This window comes from Triticum urartu, chromosome 2A, assembly GCF_056163025.1.
Source record: "Triticum urartu cultivar PI428250 chromosome 2A, HENAU_Tu73, whole genome shotgun sequence".
In the NCBI taxonomy this organism is placed as follows: Eukaryota; Viridiplantae; Streptophyta; class Magnoliopsida; order Poales; family Poaceae; genus Triticum; species Triticum urartu.
The window spans coordinates 735457466-735475710 of NC_141874.1; the positions used below are offsets into that span (position 1 = coordinate 735457466).

General features: G+C 43.0%; 1 non-coding gene across 1 annotated transcript; it reads right to left on the reverse strand.

Annotated features, from left to right (window-relative positions):
- Nucleotides 1-3093: 3093 nt before the first annotated feature.
- On the reverse strand, nucleotides 3094-5626 carry LOC125534429 (uncharacterized). The gene is made up of 2 exons (XR_015617640.1): nucleotides 4232-5626; nucleotides 3094-3438 (listed from the first exon to the last, which is right to left on the reverse strand). It is a non-coding gene; the product is annotated as an uncharacterized LOC125534429 (transcript).
- Between the last annotated feature and the right edge of the window lie 12619 nt (nucleotides 5627-18245).

Here is an 18245-nt window from a genome sequence, read left to right on the forward strand (position 1 = left end):
TGAGTCTAGTGTTGGTGATGGCTCGACTTGAGTGGAACCAGATCCAGAGACACTTGAATAGCAGGCAATTTTGTATTATAGGCATGCAAAGTTGTGCAAGACACACCACTCCATCAGAAAATGCACCATTAAGAATAGGGATGATTCAAATCTAACAAACGGATACTTTTTGTGGATTAATAAGAGAAACAACCAACATGTGCCTACTACAGGTGTCAGCCTGGCTATGCATGCATCCACAAAAAAAATATTTCAAAACAACTCACCGCTATCTTGACAACAATTTAGACTTGTATTACTACAAACACATCTAGTAAATATCTGACAATTTCTACTTCTATTACAACTCACACGAATATCACATAGAGTGAGATGCTATGGAAGTTGTACACAACAAACAAACATCACGCGGGGTGGATCGAACACAACTTGGTTTCAGAGATACAAACTGAATCACACATGATGGATCTCCCCCGTCTGTCAAACAGTCTCACTAAAAACACGCCTACTGAACTAAAAACGCCCACTGAACAAAAAACGACCCCCCCCCCCCCCCCACTGAATCTCTCTGTTCGATGGGGCAAACACTAGAACATGTATCAACTGCAGGCCTACCAGGCTACCACCCACTGAATTGAATCTCTTTTTTTAAAGGAGGATAACCCCCGGCCTCTGCATCAGGACTATGCATGCAATCATATATTATTAATAGAGCAAAATCCAACAGCCGAACACCATCATCCAAAAAAATGCGAAAAACAAACCCTGAGGCCATATACCTCGGGACAGTAACTACCCCAGATAACCACTAACCCTATGATACAAGACACAATATAAACGAAAAATACACAACTCCTAGGCTACACCTTCAAGAAGGAATCACCGCACGTGCGCCGATGATGGCGAGTTCACCACAAGGTTTAACTTCGGATTCTCATCCCCAAAGCAAAGCTTCAATCCACCACCTTCAGCAAGCATACGACCCAGGCGCACAATGACATAGCCTGATCAAAGATTTTGTGTTTCCATCGGAGTGCGTAAGTCTGAATTGAATCTCTAGACACAAAAATCTACCGTCCCATTGAATCCATACACAAGATTTGTCGATTGGGGGCAAACCCTAGATCGATGGATACACAAAAGAAGAACACAAAAAGGGAGGGGAAATTACTCACTTCACTGCGGGGGTCTCTCCTCCCTTCTCACTCTCGACAACGCCGTCGCCTGGAACCCCTTCGGAGAGGAAAGAGTGTGGATTGAGCAAAGGAATGGGAATCACCACCTCCCCTCACGATGGAAAAAAAACAAGGGAAAATGCGAGGCGACAGCAACAACCGAGACAAAACAAAATGGCCCACCAGCCCAAAAATCGCGAAAAGAAACACAAGCAACGGCCCGCCCCTACTCGCACGGCCGCGAACGCGGGCCGTTGCGCTTGACAACGTGACACAATTAAGTTGCATGAATATTATAGACAAAACAAGATGTCGTTCTAGACTTAGATGTGAGATAATATTTCACATCTACTCCCTCTCTTCCTAAATATAAGTCTTTCTAAAGATTACAACAAATGACTACATACGAAGCAAAATGAGTAAATCTACACTCAAAATATGTCTACATATATTCGTATGTTGTTGTCTATTTAAAATGTCTAAAAAAACTTATATTTAAGAACGGAAGGAGTAAATGTGAAATAGCAGTTCCGTATAGATATAGGCTGATGCAGGTGCTGTGCTTCTGCTGGACACGCGCGCGCAAGGCTTCGTTCCTCGGTTTCGTGATTGCACTAAGTATATACTTCCTCCATTTTAAAATAAATGACCAAACTTTATGCTAAAGTTAGCACAAAGTTGAGTCATCTATTTTGGAACGGAGGGAATATACAAGTACGACGCCTGCAAATTCATGAATAAGTGAAAGATGCTGGTTTTTCTCATGCGTAGTACTTTCAGCTGGCAATATTTTAAAAGGTCGTCAGTCCACTGTTTCCTTCCCTCGCTCAAGAAGGTCCTCTTACAAACCTAGTGGCTGCCGGTTCCCCCTCCTTTGACCGGGCTCACCAACATTGGGAGGGGTCTTCACCATTGATCGGCCTCCCTGCTTTGACCGACCACAACGGCATTGGGAGGGATGGAGATAGATCGGTTCCCCCTCCTTTGACCGACCTCACCGACATTGGAAGGGATGGAGATATATCGGTTCCCCCTCCTTCGACCGGCCTCACTAGCATTTGAAGAGATGGAGATACATCGGTCCCCCCTCCTTCGACCGGCCTCACCGGCATTCGGAGAGATGGAGACAGATCGGTTCCCCCCTCCTTCGACCGGCCTCACTAGCATTCGAAGAGATGGAGATACATCGGTCCCCCCTCCTTTGACCTGCCTCACCCGCATTGGGAGGGATGGAGATAGATCGGTCCCCCCCTCCTTCGACCGGCCTCACCGGCATTCAGAGAGATGGAGACAGATCGGTTCCCCCTCCTTTAACCGGCCTCGCCAACATTGGGAGAGATGGAGATAGATCAGTCCCCACTCCTTTGACCGGCCTCACCGGCATTGGGTGGGATAGAGAACGCCATCTATGAGTGGAGTTCTTAATAATAGTAAGTATTTTATTAAATAGGTTTAGGGTTTTGATAGCCGTCTTCTTCATTGAAAGATTTATCTATTATTTTTACTTTTACGGCCGTCTTCAAAGAAATATTTTTAAGATTTGCTAGTTTCTTTTAGACTTTATTTTGTAATTGCTGTAGTTAGCTCATGTATCTCTGCCATGTACAAATCCCTACTATAAATATATCATGGTATTGATTGTCAAAAATATTTTGTTTCATCAAGACAGATTTTCCTTTTAGAGAAGGCACGCTCAACGACCAACAACAAATTACAACTATGCTGGTTCGTTTCTTCTTTCTTTGATTGCATGCTACAAGTCTGTCGAAGCTCGAAAATGAACAAGGGACACATGCACGGGGCGGCCTTACAACAGCTTACAAATTAAGTGCCTTTAAAATCCAGAATGTATATTCTTTTTCTGTCAAAATACCAGTCAAATTATGGGCAAGCAAACAACAGAGAAAGGAGGCACCAATTAGTTCCAAACATCTAAAATTGCTTTTAAATCAACCAGACTTATAGCAAACCAGCAGGATTCATGCAGGAAAATCACAATGATGCATGTAGCCAGAATCAGCAGTCACAAAAATAAACAAGCCATTACCAGTTACAAATCCAAAACAAGCCACTCAGTAGACATAAAGCCATGAGTGAAAACACATACTACCCACCATTCAGTTTATAACTACTAACATCAGATAATGATAACAGTAAATGTCTCCAGTGGACTTTAAGTACCAGTTCCACATGTTATGTTGCCAACATCTCAAATCTTCAACGTCTTTCCACTCGCACCGAACTCTCTTGCTTCTATCTCTCTCTGGCCAAAAAAAAACAGAGATGTCTGTCAAAAACAATACTTTTAACATGACCGTATGTCAGGTTACCTAAAAATAAGTTTAAAAAGGAACAAGTGCAAGGTTGAGTACATATGCAGTGATATTAATTAATTGGGCAAAACCAATAAAATGTCTAGGGTCAGTCCAGGATGCTGTGAATTAAAATTGTTGAAGCAGCTATATTTGTCAAAGGTGCATTTTGGTATTTTTGACATCTTCAATTCAGACACTTCGCAGTGTTCAGCTCTGGTTTGAAATTATGCTTCATCTGCTATGTTCATTTTTTAATGCACTTGACTCGTGCAATTCCAAGTTCAGAAACAAACTACAGGTACGCTGTTATATTCACCGAATGCCCAGGTCATCAAATCTTAAAGTGGAGAGGTGAAGCTAATGATAACACTATCTCTATCAAGTAAAAAAGGAAGAAGAAAAAACAGGATTGAAACATGCAAAGGAGTGTCATCATGATGTGCAAGTCCTAATATGACAAGGGGGCAGAGTAATTTTGTAGTAAAAAAGAATGATTTCAGAATCATGACTGCGGATGAGCATCAATATCAGGCATCTACTCTTAAACCTGGTGAGGTGGCCAAATATCCTTTTCAATTAGCAAGTATGAAGCAAAGTGGATGTGATAAACAAGCATTAGAATGTTAATCATTTTAAAACCTAGGCATAATTACAGGAATGAAAGCATGTTCAATGATGGCAAATATAAATAAAATGACAGTAGTATGCAAATGAAACTATGCTTAGTGGTGGTGGTAGTACCGGTCGATCCTGTAAATGCTGTCGGTACGCACTGAACTCGCTGGCAAAGAGTTGGTAACAAATACGCCTTGTAGGCTGTGGAGAGATCTGGACCTCGTTATTCTTCATGTCAACACGAAGCAAATACTGGCCTTTATGCTCTAGTCGACAGTCCACGATGCTTTCATCATTCACGACCAAGTAGACAAGCCCGTCTTGATGGATGCTCAGGACAGGAAGAGACGGAATAAGCTGTCTCAAAACAGTAGACTGATAGTTGACGTTTGCCCAGATTTTATCAACATTGTACTTGGAGGTTTTGATCCAGTCTGAGTGATCAGTCAACAGAGTCCAGACCGAGAGTTCCAATCCAGATTCATCCAAGGAGACAAGCTTGATGTGGTCACAAACACAGGCCATGGAACGAACTCCTCTGGGCGGGTGCAGAACTTGTTGATAAAGCTGTACGTGATAAAGTTGGACTCCTCTAAGTTCCAATCCAGGGCTGGACAGTCTCGTGGCAGCTTGATAAAGCTGAACTTGTTGTCGCAGTCTTGGTTGAGATCACAGAGGAACATGCCTTTGAGCAGATCCACCCAGCAAAGGGTAGAGCCCCGGTAAGAGAAGCACGAGTCAACGGTGAATCTGCCGGAAGGAAGGGGATGGCTCCCGGGTAACGAGACCCATTTGGGTTCTGGGGCGGACGACTTCCACAGCCAGACCCCAACCTGGGAGGATCCTTTCTTGATGAGCTCGGCAAGAAGGTAGCCCTCCCCCTCCCCATGGGGGTCGCACATGATGACGGCCGACTGGTGCCCCATGACTCCACGCAAGTCGTCCGAGGGAAGAGGGGGGATGACGGAGAGGGAGTCCTTGCTGGCGTCGTAGATGAGATAGCCTCCCAGCAAACCGGAGCCAGGGCGGTACCCTCCGGCATAAAGGGCGACCAGGTTCTTGTCCGTGCTGGAGATGCGGGCCGAGTCCAGGTCCATGCATGGCGGCGGGAGCGGTTGGGATTGCGGCGGCACCAGTATGTGGAGGAAGGAGAGCTCCGGCGGATTGTCGACGACTGCGCGGGCCTTGAAGGTCCGCAGGTACCTGATGACATCCTCCCTCATCGCTTTGCGGGTTGGCATCCTTCCTTCCCAGATCCCCCACCGGAACTGTCCGCCGGATAGCGCCTCGTCTTGGGGGGTGAAATCAATCTCGCGGTCGAGCAGAACCATGGAACGGGCCATGGCGGCTAGCTAGCTAGCTTTGGATTAGGGTTTGGTGGAGGGAGAAGGGATTTGGGGATCGAGGATGGCGGCGGCTCGAGCGGCTAGGGTTAGGGTTAGGGTTGGGTGGACGACAGCGATTTGATTTGGGGATCGAGCGAGGAAGGAGAAGCCAGATCTAAAATAGCAGGCGTGATCGCTGATCGGTCAGCGGACGGTGGATATGTTATCGCGGCAGACACAGGAGGAGGGCCTGCAGTTCGGCCCAAGTTTTAGCCTGTCATCATCATCATTTAGCAAAAAAGAGCGCAGCGTTGGGCGCCGGTCGGCAAAATAAAAATAAAAATAAAAATCACAGGAGGCAAATTCCACCACCAAAGTCAATGTAGAAAAATCTACTAAAAATAATCAATGTAGCAAAAAAAAATTAACTAGCAAGTTCCAGCATTTTTAACATAAGGCTGGTTCCAGCAAAACCACATCGGCGGTGGGAGGCGCATCCAGTTCGAGCAGAAATCACAGGAAGCAAATCTCCATCTCCATTTCCATCCATTCATCCATCCATCCACTACTATTAAACAAGCGAGTTGAGGCAGAAACATTAGATCTCAGCCACATATCCACCATTCATCAATGGACCAGATTGTCCCGATGTTGTATCACAACATTCACATATTTATTAATTAATTTTAGTCATCACCACAACACGTTTAACTATGAATCGCTGCGCCGTAGTTATACCTTCATTAGGAGACAAATCATCACACCATATATCATATCATTTTTAGAACACCTAATTTATGAATCATTGTACCTTAATTACACGTTCATTAGGAAATAAATCGTGACACCACATATCCGGTAATTGGAAAAAAAAATAGCCAAAAGATCAGAGCTAAAAACTATATACTATTTTTTATTGTCCAGCCAGCCTCGTTTTTTGATTTCCAGCCCAACCGCTGTTTGTTGTGTTTTTTGTATTGTCCAGCCCAGTTTTGGGTAAAAGACAGAAAAAATTGGCGCACCTGACGAGAATAGAACTCTCAACCATCTTGCACCTAAACGCATCCACTGGAGCTAATGAATGTTGGTGGCAAAAGATCAATGTGAATATTTAAGAACTCAATACTGCATGAAACCTTGTTTGAACAATTTATTGAGAAATTGTGAATAATTTTGAAAATGCCGTTTTTTTTAAACGGAAAGAATTTTTGGAAATCCAAGTTTTTTTTGAAAATTCTGAACAAAAATATAATTCCAAACACTTTTTGAAACACGAGAAGTTTTGGAAATGCGAACAATTTTTTATATCCTGAAAATACTTTTAAATGCGAACAATTTTGAAAATTCTGGACATTTTCTGAAAACACGGACAAATTTTGAAAATGGACACATTTCTTGAAATTCCCAAAAAAAATTCAAAAAATTAAATGTTTTTACAAAAACATGAACACCTTTTGAATTTGTGAATAATTTTTTAAAATGGGAGCATGTTTCAAACATTCAGAGCATTTCTTATAAACAAACTAAAGTTTTTTAGTGTAGGATGAACTTTTTATATATACGATAAACATTTTCTTTAACAAACTGAACATTTTTTAGTGTACAGTGAACCTTTTTAGTTTTCTAGTGTGTACTTGTATGCGCTGATTGTCGTGCAAGCCTTTTATGCCTTGCGTTGGATATGTGCATGTGCTAGTACGTACCTTATACGCACAAACATGCAAAGCTCATCGAAGGATCAGCTAATGCATGTACTGGTGTGATGACATGCTTCCTTCCCTATGTATCCTACCCATAACAAATAACTTCCACATTCAACAAATGAATTGTAGGGCTTAGTCACGTAAGAGGCAAAAAAAATCAGCCCCATTTACGAGTCGATAGTGGACTTGCAACCGAGGAAACAAATTTAGGCTCAATTGTGAGTTAAATAATGGAGTTGCAAACTAGGGAAAAAAGGTCAAAGAGCCCAGTTGCATGTTAATGGTGGACAACTCGGGCAAATAAAAGAGTCAGGCCAGTTGCAAGTCGATATTGGACTTGCAATTGGGTAAAAAACATTGGCCGAATTGCAAGTCAAGGGTGGATTTACAAATAGGGCAAAAAAGGGATGAAGGGCCCAGTTACGAGTCGATGTTGGACTTGCAATTGGGTAAAAAACGTCGGGCCGAATTGCAAGTCAAGGGTGGACTTACAACTAGCACTAGTAGAAAAAGGGTCAAACGTGAAGCACAATAGTGCCGGTTTGAATTTCAGCCGGCACTAATGTGTACAATAGCACCGGTTCATGGCGGCGATCAATAGCACCGGTTCGTGGCGAACCTTTAGTACCGGTTCATGCCACGAACCGGTACTAAAGAGGCTGTGTCAGCCTGCGGTCAGGCTATAGCCCCACCATCACCATTTAGTGCCAGTTCGTACCACGAACCGGTACTAATGAGGTTATGGCAAGCTGTTTTTAGTCCCACCTCGCCAAGAGAGAGGGGCTAGGAGCGGTTTATAAGCCCTGAGTGCAGAGACGATAAAGAAGAGGCTCAATGCTCACGTTGCTTAGCTTCAAGCCTTCAGTAATATGGTAGATTGCACGGAGCTACGCGCAGTGCAGTTTACACTATTCCGAAAGGCTTGAAGCAAATTAACGAGCATTGCACCTCTTTTTTATTTTTAATAACTTATTACAACTCCGGACTTCTTCTGTTATGGCAAAAACTAATTGCACGTCGGCATTTCTTTTTTTAAAACTTTGGTTATAACTCCAGACTTTGACCATCAAGTTTTGCAGAAAAAAAATAGCAGAAAAGAAAAAAAACTATAGCTAAAAAGAAAAAACTATATAAAAAAACTACTCAGAAATAAATAAAATAAAATAAATATAGCAGAAAAGAAAAAACTACTCAGAAATAAATAGAAGAAAAAATAAAGCAGAAAAGAAAAAAATATTTGCTATTTTTCAATCATTCACAAAATGACCGTGAAATTGAAAATCACTACAAAATGAACTCTGAAAATGTTGAATTTTGGCAAACTAGATGAATAAAACTACTCACAAATAAATAGAAGAAAATAAATATAACAGAAAAGAAAAAACTATACAAAAAACTACGCAGAAATAAATAGAAGAAAATAAAGCAGAAAAAAAAACTAGAAAAAAAATTGGGGCACTGCCCTGTGGGCCTGCTAGGCCACAGTCGTGCAATTACAGGCCTTAAAGGCCCAGCAGACTCACAGGGCAGTGCGCAGAGTTTAGGCCCACAAGTCTGCTATATAGAGGAGTTCGAAGAGGTAGCCGCGGCTGGGTTTATAAACCAGTGCGGCTGCCCTTCGCCCGGCGAGGTGGGACTAAACTTTGGAGTGGCAGCGCGAGGCCTTTAGTACCGGTTGGTGGCTCCAACCGGTACTAAAGACTGCTCTTTCCGCCTCTTGGCCTGGCCAAAGTTGGCCTTTAGTATCGGTTGGTGGCTCCAACCGGTACTAAAGGCCTCTCCTATATATACAACACTTACGAAAATTCAGTTAGATCTCCCCACTTCTTTCGTCTCCAACCTCTTGCGCGCCGCTTGAACCCGTCCTCGCCGCCCGTCGCCCGTCGTCTGTCGTCGTCGCTGTCCCCGCCGCCGCCCATCGTCGTCGCCGTCTCGCGCCGCCGCCCCGAACGCCGCGCGCCGCCGTCCGTCGTCGTCCCGCCGCGGTCCCATACGTCTCTCGCTCTCGCGTATACCTGTCGCGCCGCCGTCCGTCGTCGTCGCACCCGGCCCGTACGGCGGCGCCCCCGTCCCGTACGCCGGCGCCCCCGCTCGTACGTACGGGGCGGCGGCGTACGGGGCCGCACACATACACACACATATATACGTACACACTACACACACATACACACACACATTTTTTTTACTTATTTTCTGTTTTTTAGAAAAGTTAATTAGATGATCGAATGTTTGATTAATGTCGAATGTTAGATGAATTAGTTAGATAGAAAATTGTCGAACTAGAGATTTGAACTAGTTGAATAATTAATATAACTAGTTTATTTTTAGTAAGAAAATTATCAAACTAGTTTATTTAGGTATATGAGATTTGAACTAGTTCAATAATTAATATAACTAGTGTATTTAGGTATATGAGATTTGAACTAGTTCAATAATTAATATAACTAGTTTATTTTTAGTAAGAAAATTTAGGTATCTGAGATTTGATGATCTAATTAAAATATTATTTGTTAATGAGTTTTTCTGTTTATTTAATTTTTTATATATTTTGAGTTTATATAAATATTAGATTAATGTCGAATGTTAGATGAATTAGATAGAAAAGTTAAATATATAGTAATGTCAATTGTTAGAGATGAATATAGTTAGATATATTAATGTCAAATGTTAGATGAATATATATTTGGCTAGATATTAATTAATGTTAGATAGTAATAGGTGTTTAATGTTTCACCTATATGAACATAGGAAATGTCATCTGACGACGAAAAAGATTTCATTATGTGCGAACACTGTGAAGACCAGCGCGGCCTGTGCGACAGAAATTTCCTTGTTGATGGTAGGCGCTTCAGCATCAAGCTGGATGAGACATTCGAAGTTGATACAGTAAGTCACTTTGTCAATTATTATTTGAATGCAAAACTTATGCTTCATTTGCTTCAACTTATAATTTTAAATTTTCACTATTCTACTAGCGCATCCCCTGCCATGCAAGAATTTTTGTCTTGGATAAGATAGGTTTTAGTACTATAGATGATATGGAGGTAAAGAGAGTTTGCTTGAAGAACGGAGCATGGGTATACTTTCAACGTCAAATTATATAATGGAGACACATACACCCATTTTGAATGCAAAACTTGGCAAGCACTATGCAAGGCTTATGCATTTGAGCCTGGTATGGTTGTCACCTTTGATATTCGTCCGGAAGATGACATTGAAGGTAATATAGACATCTGGGTCAATGTGCAAACGCCTCCAGTTCTACCATTATGTGAGTTTTTCTCAACCATGCATGCATATGTTTATGTCTTTGATACAGTTTATTCAAAAATAGTTGATAACTAATTTGTATTGTCAGCTTATTTCGGTTCAAGCAAACATGTTCGGCGCTTGGTAGACAGGACCTACTACTGCCCCGGGGCTCAACTAAACTGCGAGGAGATAAGTCATTATGTTTCATGGCTTGAGGATCTTAATACTGTCAAGACAAAATTTTTTCCTGAACTTAGAAATGTTAGTACTCAAAACGTGCGACCAATGGTGATCGTATTGAACTACGGTCACATCTATAATCGAAAGATGGTAAGATTTTAACTATTTGTCCTTAATTAGTGCATCTTTTGCATACATTATTTTTGAAACTAAACTTTTATTGCTTAGTATATTAATTACTATACGATGTTCTTCAACAGGGACTTCCAATGACAGTTGTGCCTCAGTGAATCGAGACTAAAGGTGACATGTCAATGGTTAGCTTACGGCCAAGATATCCTACATTGCACATGAGTGCATTCAGGATTTCTGAAAGCGAAGAATGCTTAATAGTGAAAGATTGGAGCAAAATTGTTAACGATCACAGAGAAGTACTAGGGGGCAGCAAGGAGAAGCGCAACCCAAGATTAGGAGACAGATTCATCTGCATGCTCCAGTATGATGAATCAGGAGAGCTATACATGTTCTATGCTATTCTACCTGAGAGGGAGCAGCACTAGTTCATGCTCTTAATTAGTGTCTCATGTTCGTGTCCTGAACTTCGATGTTGGTGATGATTATGTTGAACTCGATGATATCTTTGCTTCTGTTACAAAGTGAATGTTTCCTCTTTAAGCTAGCCAGTGTTGGTGATGATTAGATAGCTAGCGGTAATGACTATGATGATTAAATAGTGGTAATTAGTCGACTACGATGATTTTTAGCTAGCTAGAGTTTATTTATTTATTAATATGCGATGATGATGATGATGATGACGACTACAACTCATTATAACGTAAAACAATCCTAAATTAAATTGATAACACAAATTTAATTGAAAAATATAAAATAAAACAAAAACCCACAAACATTTAGTACCGGTTGGTGTTACCAACCGGTACTAAAGGGCTCTCGGCCCCCGGAGCTGGCTCGTGCCACGTGGTTTCCCTTTAGCACCGGTTTGTGCTGAACCGGTACTAAAGGGGGGGGCTTTAGTGCCCACACTTTAGTGCCGGTTATGGAGCCGGCACTAAAGGGCCTTACGAACCGGTGCTATTGCCCGGTTCTACACTAGTGTAGGGTAAAAAAAGGATGAAGGGCCCAGTTATGAGTCGATGTTGGACTTGCAATTGAGTGGCCGAATTGGAAGTCAAGGGTGGACTTACAACTAGGGCCAAAAAAGGATGAAGAGCCCAGTTGCATGTTAACAGAGGACTTGCAACTAGGTTGAAAAAAGGCCCGGGCCTAGTTACAAGTTGTTGGTTGACTTGCAACTGCGGTAAAGAAAAGGATCAAGAGCCCAGTTTTGAGCCGATGGTTGTCTTGTAATTGGGATAAAAAAGGGGCAGACCTAGTTGCGAGTCGATGGTTCACTTGAGATTGGGACAAAAAAAGTCAACACTTAGTTGCGAGTCAAGAGTGGACTTGCAACTAGGGCAAAAAGGATCAAGGGTCTGGTTGCATGTCAATGGAGAACTTGCAAATGGGAGGAAAGAAGGCTCGAGCCTAGTTGCAAGTAGTTGGCTGAGTTGCAACCACGGAAAAGAAAAGGATCGAGAGCCCATCTTTGAGTGAATGGTTAAAGTACGAGCAGGCCCAGTTGCGAGTCAATGTTAACTTGCAAACTGGGACAAAAAAGTCAACACCTAGTTACGAGTCAATGGTGGACTTGTAACCGAGGAAAGAAAATCAGACCTAGTTGCACCTTAAGGTGGACTTGCAACTAATGCAAAAAAAAGACTCGAACCTAATTATAAAATAAAAGAAACATCAAACCGGTTGCGAGTGAAGGGTGGACTTATAACTGGATGAAAGGATCGATATAGTTGACTAGAGGGAGGGGGTGAATAGGCAACTAACAATTTTTAGCTTTTCTTTACCAATTTAAACTTTGCATCAAAGTAGGTTGTCTAGATGTGCAACTAGGTGAGCAACCTATATGATGTAACAAAAACAAGTACACAAGAAAGCAAGAGATGCAACACAATATAAGCTTGCACAAGTAGAGGTACGAGATAACCAAGAGTGGAGCTGGTGAAGACAAGGATGTGTTACCGAAGTTCCTTCCTTTTAAGGGGAAGTACGTCTCCGTTGTAGCGGTGTGGAGGCACAATGCACCCCAAGAAGCTACTAGGGCCACCGTATTCTCCTCGCGCCCTCACACAATGCGAGATGCCGTGACTCCACTATTGGTGCCCTTGAAGGCGGCGACTGGACCTTTACAAACAAGGTTGGGGCAATCTCCACAACTTAATTGGAGGCTCCCAACAACACCATGAAGCTTCACCACAATGGAATATGGCTCCACAGTGGCCTCAACCGTCTAGGCTGCTCAAATACCCAAGAGTAATAAGATCCGCAAGGGATTAGTGGGAGAAATCAAATTTCTCTTGGTGGAAGTGCAGACCGGGGCCTCCTCAACCAATCCCTAGAAAATCAACAAGTTTGATTGGCTAGGGAGAGAGATCGGGCGAAAATGGAGCTTAGAGCAACAATGGAGCTTGGGAGTGGAAGATGTGGTCAACTCGGAGAACAAGACTCCCCTTTTATAGTGAAAGAAGAAATCCAACTGTTATCCACTAACTCAGCCCGCGACGAGCGGTACTACCACACGATACAAGCGGTACTACCGCAAGGGCCCGCGGTACTACTGCGAGGCACCGCGGTACTACCGCTGGCATGGCAGGGCCTAAGACTAGTCCTGATGCGATAAGGCATAGAGCGGTAGAATCGCTGGCGCGGTACTACCGCAAGGCAGGAATAGTCTAGGCTGGGAAGGTACGGACATATAAAAATACATCTGTGGCTACTTCCGCTGAGTTTAGATCTGTGCAAAAATCCGACACGGTACTACTACAAGCCAGGAGCGGTACTACCGCGTAGGGCGCGGATGTAAAAAATTACATCCGCCCCTACTTCCGCTCGAGCTGCTATGCTGGCCTGAGGCCACGGTACTAGCGGGTCCAAGAAGCAGTACTACCGCGAGAACCTGCGGTACTAGCTACCGCGCCCATGGCCGGTACTACCGCAGGGGCCTGCGGTACTACCGCTCTGTGCAACAGTACTACCACATGCCCCAGTTCAGCAACACTAGGAGTCCTTCATTTTGCAGAGATACGGAGAAACGGAGGATGCTCCAAAGAGCCAAAGGAAAGGTGGTGCAGAAAGGAACAAACGTGTACGTGATGATTCCACCCAAACCTTTCCAACGCGGACCCCTCTTAATAGTACGACTTTCCTATGACTCAAATCCACCGAAAAGAAACATAGAGAAACGCCGTCTTCAATGAGCTTCGAGGGGCACCAAATCGTCTTATGCTTAGGCATGATATATCTGAAATGCTCAATGCACACGATTAGTCCGCAAAAGCATTGTCATCAATCACCAAAACTACTAAGGGGTAAATATGCCCTTACAATCTCCCCCTTTTTGGTGGATTGATGACAATATGGGATTTGCACATAGAGATATAAAATGAAGCATAGGTGAACACGACATCTATAAATATAGACGAGCCCCCCCTAGACGTGTGCACTCTCGAGAAATGCTTTGGACTGCACGACACACATACTAGGATCAACACTCCCCCTATATTTTATAGATGAGGCATATCTTGCAATAAAACAACTAATACTAAGCATGGAGACAAGATAATAGACATGAGCATAGAGTAACTGGCACAAGATAGCATAAGCTCACGGGCTACTAAGCATGAAAGACAATAAGATACGCTAGAGTGCATATGTCTTACACCATATGATAAGGAAATACGACTCACGAGGACAAGCCAAACCAAAGGAAACGAGGTCCAACAAAACGAAAACAAAGCGACAAAGTGAGACACACGACTCACAAATCCTACACCCTCTCCCCCTTTGGCATCGAGACACCAAAAAGGCAGAGAGGACACCTACGACACAGGTGGTAGCCCAAGCTGAAGCGATCCCTCGTCACGCTCCTCGTCGAACTCGGCAGCGGGGATGGGCTCCTCCTCAGATTCAGTCCACTAATAGCCCTGCTTCGCCATCCATTCTGCCTCTGGGGTGATGTGCTTCTCGGACCCGCTGGATATCTCCTCGCCAAACGTCCTCAAGATCCTCTTGTCGCGGCGGCGACTCTCCTTGGAAGCAACATGGGTCCTGTACTGCCCCTTGGCTTGCATGCAGAACAAGGCCTTCATCTTGGCCTTTAGCTTGTTAGCCCATGAGGGCTCAGTAGAGGGATGAGCATACCCAACAGAGGTGTCCTCATCCTCAATATCATCCCCATCCACGTCCATCTGAGTGGCCTCTGCCTCATCACAGGTAGTGGTGTTAGCCCACTGAGGCTTGATGGGCTCGTGACGAATCCAGCCGAGGGTAGCAAACTCATCTTGGGGATAGAGCTTCTCCCAAGCCCTCGAGATCAAGTGAAATAGGTAAGGTCCATAGATTGGTACCTTATGGTTGAACACCGCAAACTGTAGCTCACACCACATGATATGTGAGACATCAAGTGGTTGCGTCTGAGCACGACACGCCTCCTCACAGATGAGCATCATATCCACAAGATAGGCATGCACCTTGTCCTTGTCACCAATACGTGGAAAGAGGGAGTTGCAGAAGATCCGATGCATGATGTCAAGGAATGAGTTCAGCACCCATGCCTTCTTGCCACTGGGAAGCTTCTTCTCAACATAGTAGGGCTGAAGCTTGTTCTTGCTGGCTGACTCGGGGTTGGCATGAGGGCGAACACCAACGGGCTTGTTGAGCCCCTCATCACGAACCTGTAGCAAATCCATGAACTCCTTCCACTTAGCAGTCATCTGTTGTCCATTGGTCATCTATGTCATGGTCCATTCCTCATTGGTATGGAAGTTGACCGAAGCAAAGAACTGAGCCACAATCTCAGGGTCAAAGTCCAGGTGGAAAGTGATCAAGTCCTCAATGCCAAACTCCTCCATGCTACCTCTTGAGCATGCGTTGGTTTTCCCTTGAAGAGGAAAGGGTGATGCAGCAAAGTAGCGTAAGTATTTCCCTCAGTTTTTGAGAACCAATGTATCAATCCTGTAGGAGACTACACGCAAATCCCTCGTACCTGCACAAACAATCAAGAACCTTGCAACCAACACGATAAAGGGGTTGTCAATCCCTTCATGGCCACTTGCAAAAGTGAGATCTGATAAAGATAATAAGATAAATATTTTTGGTATTTTTGTTGTATAGATTGGAAAGTAAAGATTGCAAAATAAACGATGATAAAAATAGCTAATTGATAGGAAATTAATATGATAGAAAATAGACCCGGGGGCCATAGGTTTCACTAGTGGCTTCTCTCAAGATAGCATGCATTACAGTGGGCGAACAAATTACTGCCGAGCAATTGATAGAAAAACAAATAGTTATGAGAATACCTAGGCATGATCATGTATATAGGCATCACATCCATGACAAGTAGACCGAAATGATTCTGCATCTACTACTATTAATCCACACATCGATCGCTATCCAGCATGCATCTAGAGTATTAAGTTCATAAGAACAGACTAATGCATTAGGCAAGATGACATGATGTAGAGGGATAAACTCAAGCAATATGATATAAACCCCATCTTTTTATCCTCGATGGCAACAATACAATACCTGCCTTGCTGCCCCTGCTGTCACTGGGAAAGGACACCGCAAGATTGAACCCAAAGCCAAGCACTTCTCCCATTGCAAGAAAGGTCAATCTAGTAGGCCAAACCAAATTGATAATTCGAAGAGACTTGGAAAGATATCAAATCATGCATATAAGAATTCAGAGAAGAATCAAATATTTTTCATAGATAATCTTGATCATAAACCCACAATTCATCGGATCTTGACAAACACACCGCAAAAAGAGTTTGATCGAATAGATCTCCAAGAGAATCGAGGAGAACTTTGTATTGAGATCCAAAGAGAGAGAAGAAGCCATCTAGCTAATAACTATGGACCCGAAGGTCTATGGTAAACTACTCACACATCATCGGAGAGGCTATGGTGTTGATGTAGAAGCCCTCCATGATTGATTCCCCCTCCGGCAGAGCGTCGGAAAAGGCCCCAAGATGGGATCTCACGGGTACAGAAGGTTGCGGCGGTGGAAATAGGGTTTCGTGGTGCTCTTGGATGTTTTCAGGGTATATGAGTATATATAGGCGAAAGAAGTAGGTCGGTGGAGCCACGAGGGGCCCATGAGGGTGGGGGCACGCCTACCCCCTGGGCGCGCCCTCCTACCTCATGGCCGCCTCGTTGCTTCCTTGATGTCCACTCCAAGTCTCCTGGATTGCGTTTGTTCCAAAAACGATCCTCGCGAAGGTTTCATTCCGTTTGATATTCCTTTTCTGCGAAACACTAACATAGGCAAAAGAACAGCAATTTGCACTGGGCTTCCGGTTAATAGGTTAGTCCCAAAAATAATATAAAAAGGTATATTAAAGCCCATTAAACATCCAAAATAGATAATATAATAGCATGGAACAATAAAAAATTATAGATACGTTGGAGACGTATCAAGCATCCCCGAGCTTAATTCCTGCTCGTCCTCAAGTAGGTAAGTGATATAAACAGAATTTTTGATGTGGAATGCTACCTAACATAATTTTCAATGTAATCTCTTTATTGTGGCATGAATGTTCAGATCCAAAAGTTTCAAGATAAAAGTTTAATATTGACATAAAAATAGTAATACTTCAAGCATGCTAACCAAGTAATTATATCTTATCAAAATAACATAGCCAAAGAAAGCTTATCCCTACAAAATCATATAGTTTGGCCATGCTTCATTTTCGTCACACAAAATGCTCCCATCATGCATAACCCCGATGACAAGCCGAGCAATTGGTTCATACTTTTTAACGCGCTTCAGCCTTTTTAACCCTTACACAATACATGAGCGCAAGCCATGGATATAGCACTATAGGTGGAATAGCATATGATGATGGGGGTTATGTGAGAAGACAAAAAAAGGAGAAAGTCTCACATTGATGCGGCTAATCGACGGGCTATGGAGATGCCCATCAATTGATGTTAATGCAAGGAGTATGGATTGCCATACAATGGATGCACTAGAGCTATAAGTGTATGAAAGCTCATCAATGGAAACTAAGTGGGTGTGCATCTAACTTGCTTGCTCACGAAGACCTCGGGCATTTTGAGGAAGCCCATCATTGGAATATACAAGCCAAGTTCTATAATGAAAAATTCCCACTAGTATATGAAAGTGACAAAATAAGAAACTTTCTATCATGAAGATCATGGTGCTATTTTGAAGCACAAGTGTGGAAAAAGGATAGTAACATTGTCCCTTCTCTCTTTTTCTCTCATTTTTTTATTTGGGCTTCTTTGGCCTTTTTTTATTTTGGCTTCTTTGGCCTCTTTATTTTATTTTATTTGGGCTTCTTTGGCCTCTTTTATTTATTTCCTCACATGGGACAATGCTCTAATAATGATAATCATCACACTTTTATTTACTCATAACTCAATATTACAACTCGATACTAGAACAAAAATATGACTCTATGTGAATGCCTCCGGCGGTGTAACGGGATATGCGATGAATCAAGAGCGAGATGTATGAAAGAATTATGAAAGGGGCTTTGCCACAAATACAATGTCAACTACATGATCATGCAAAGCAAT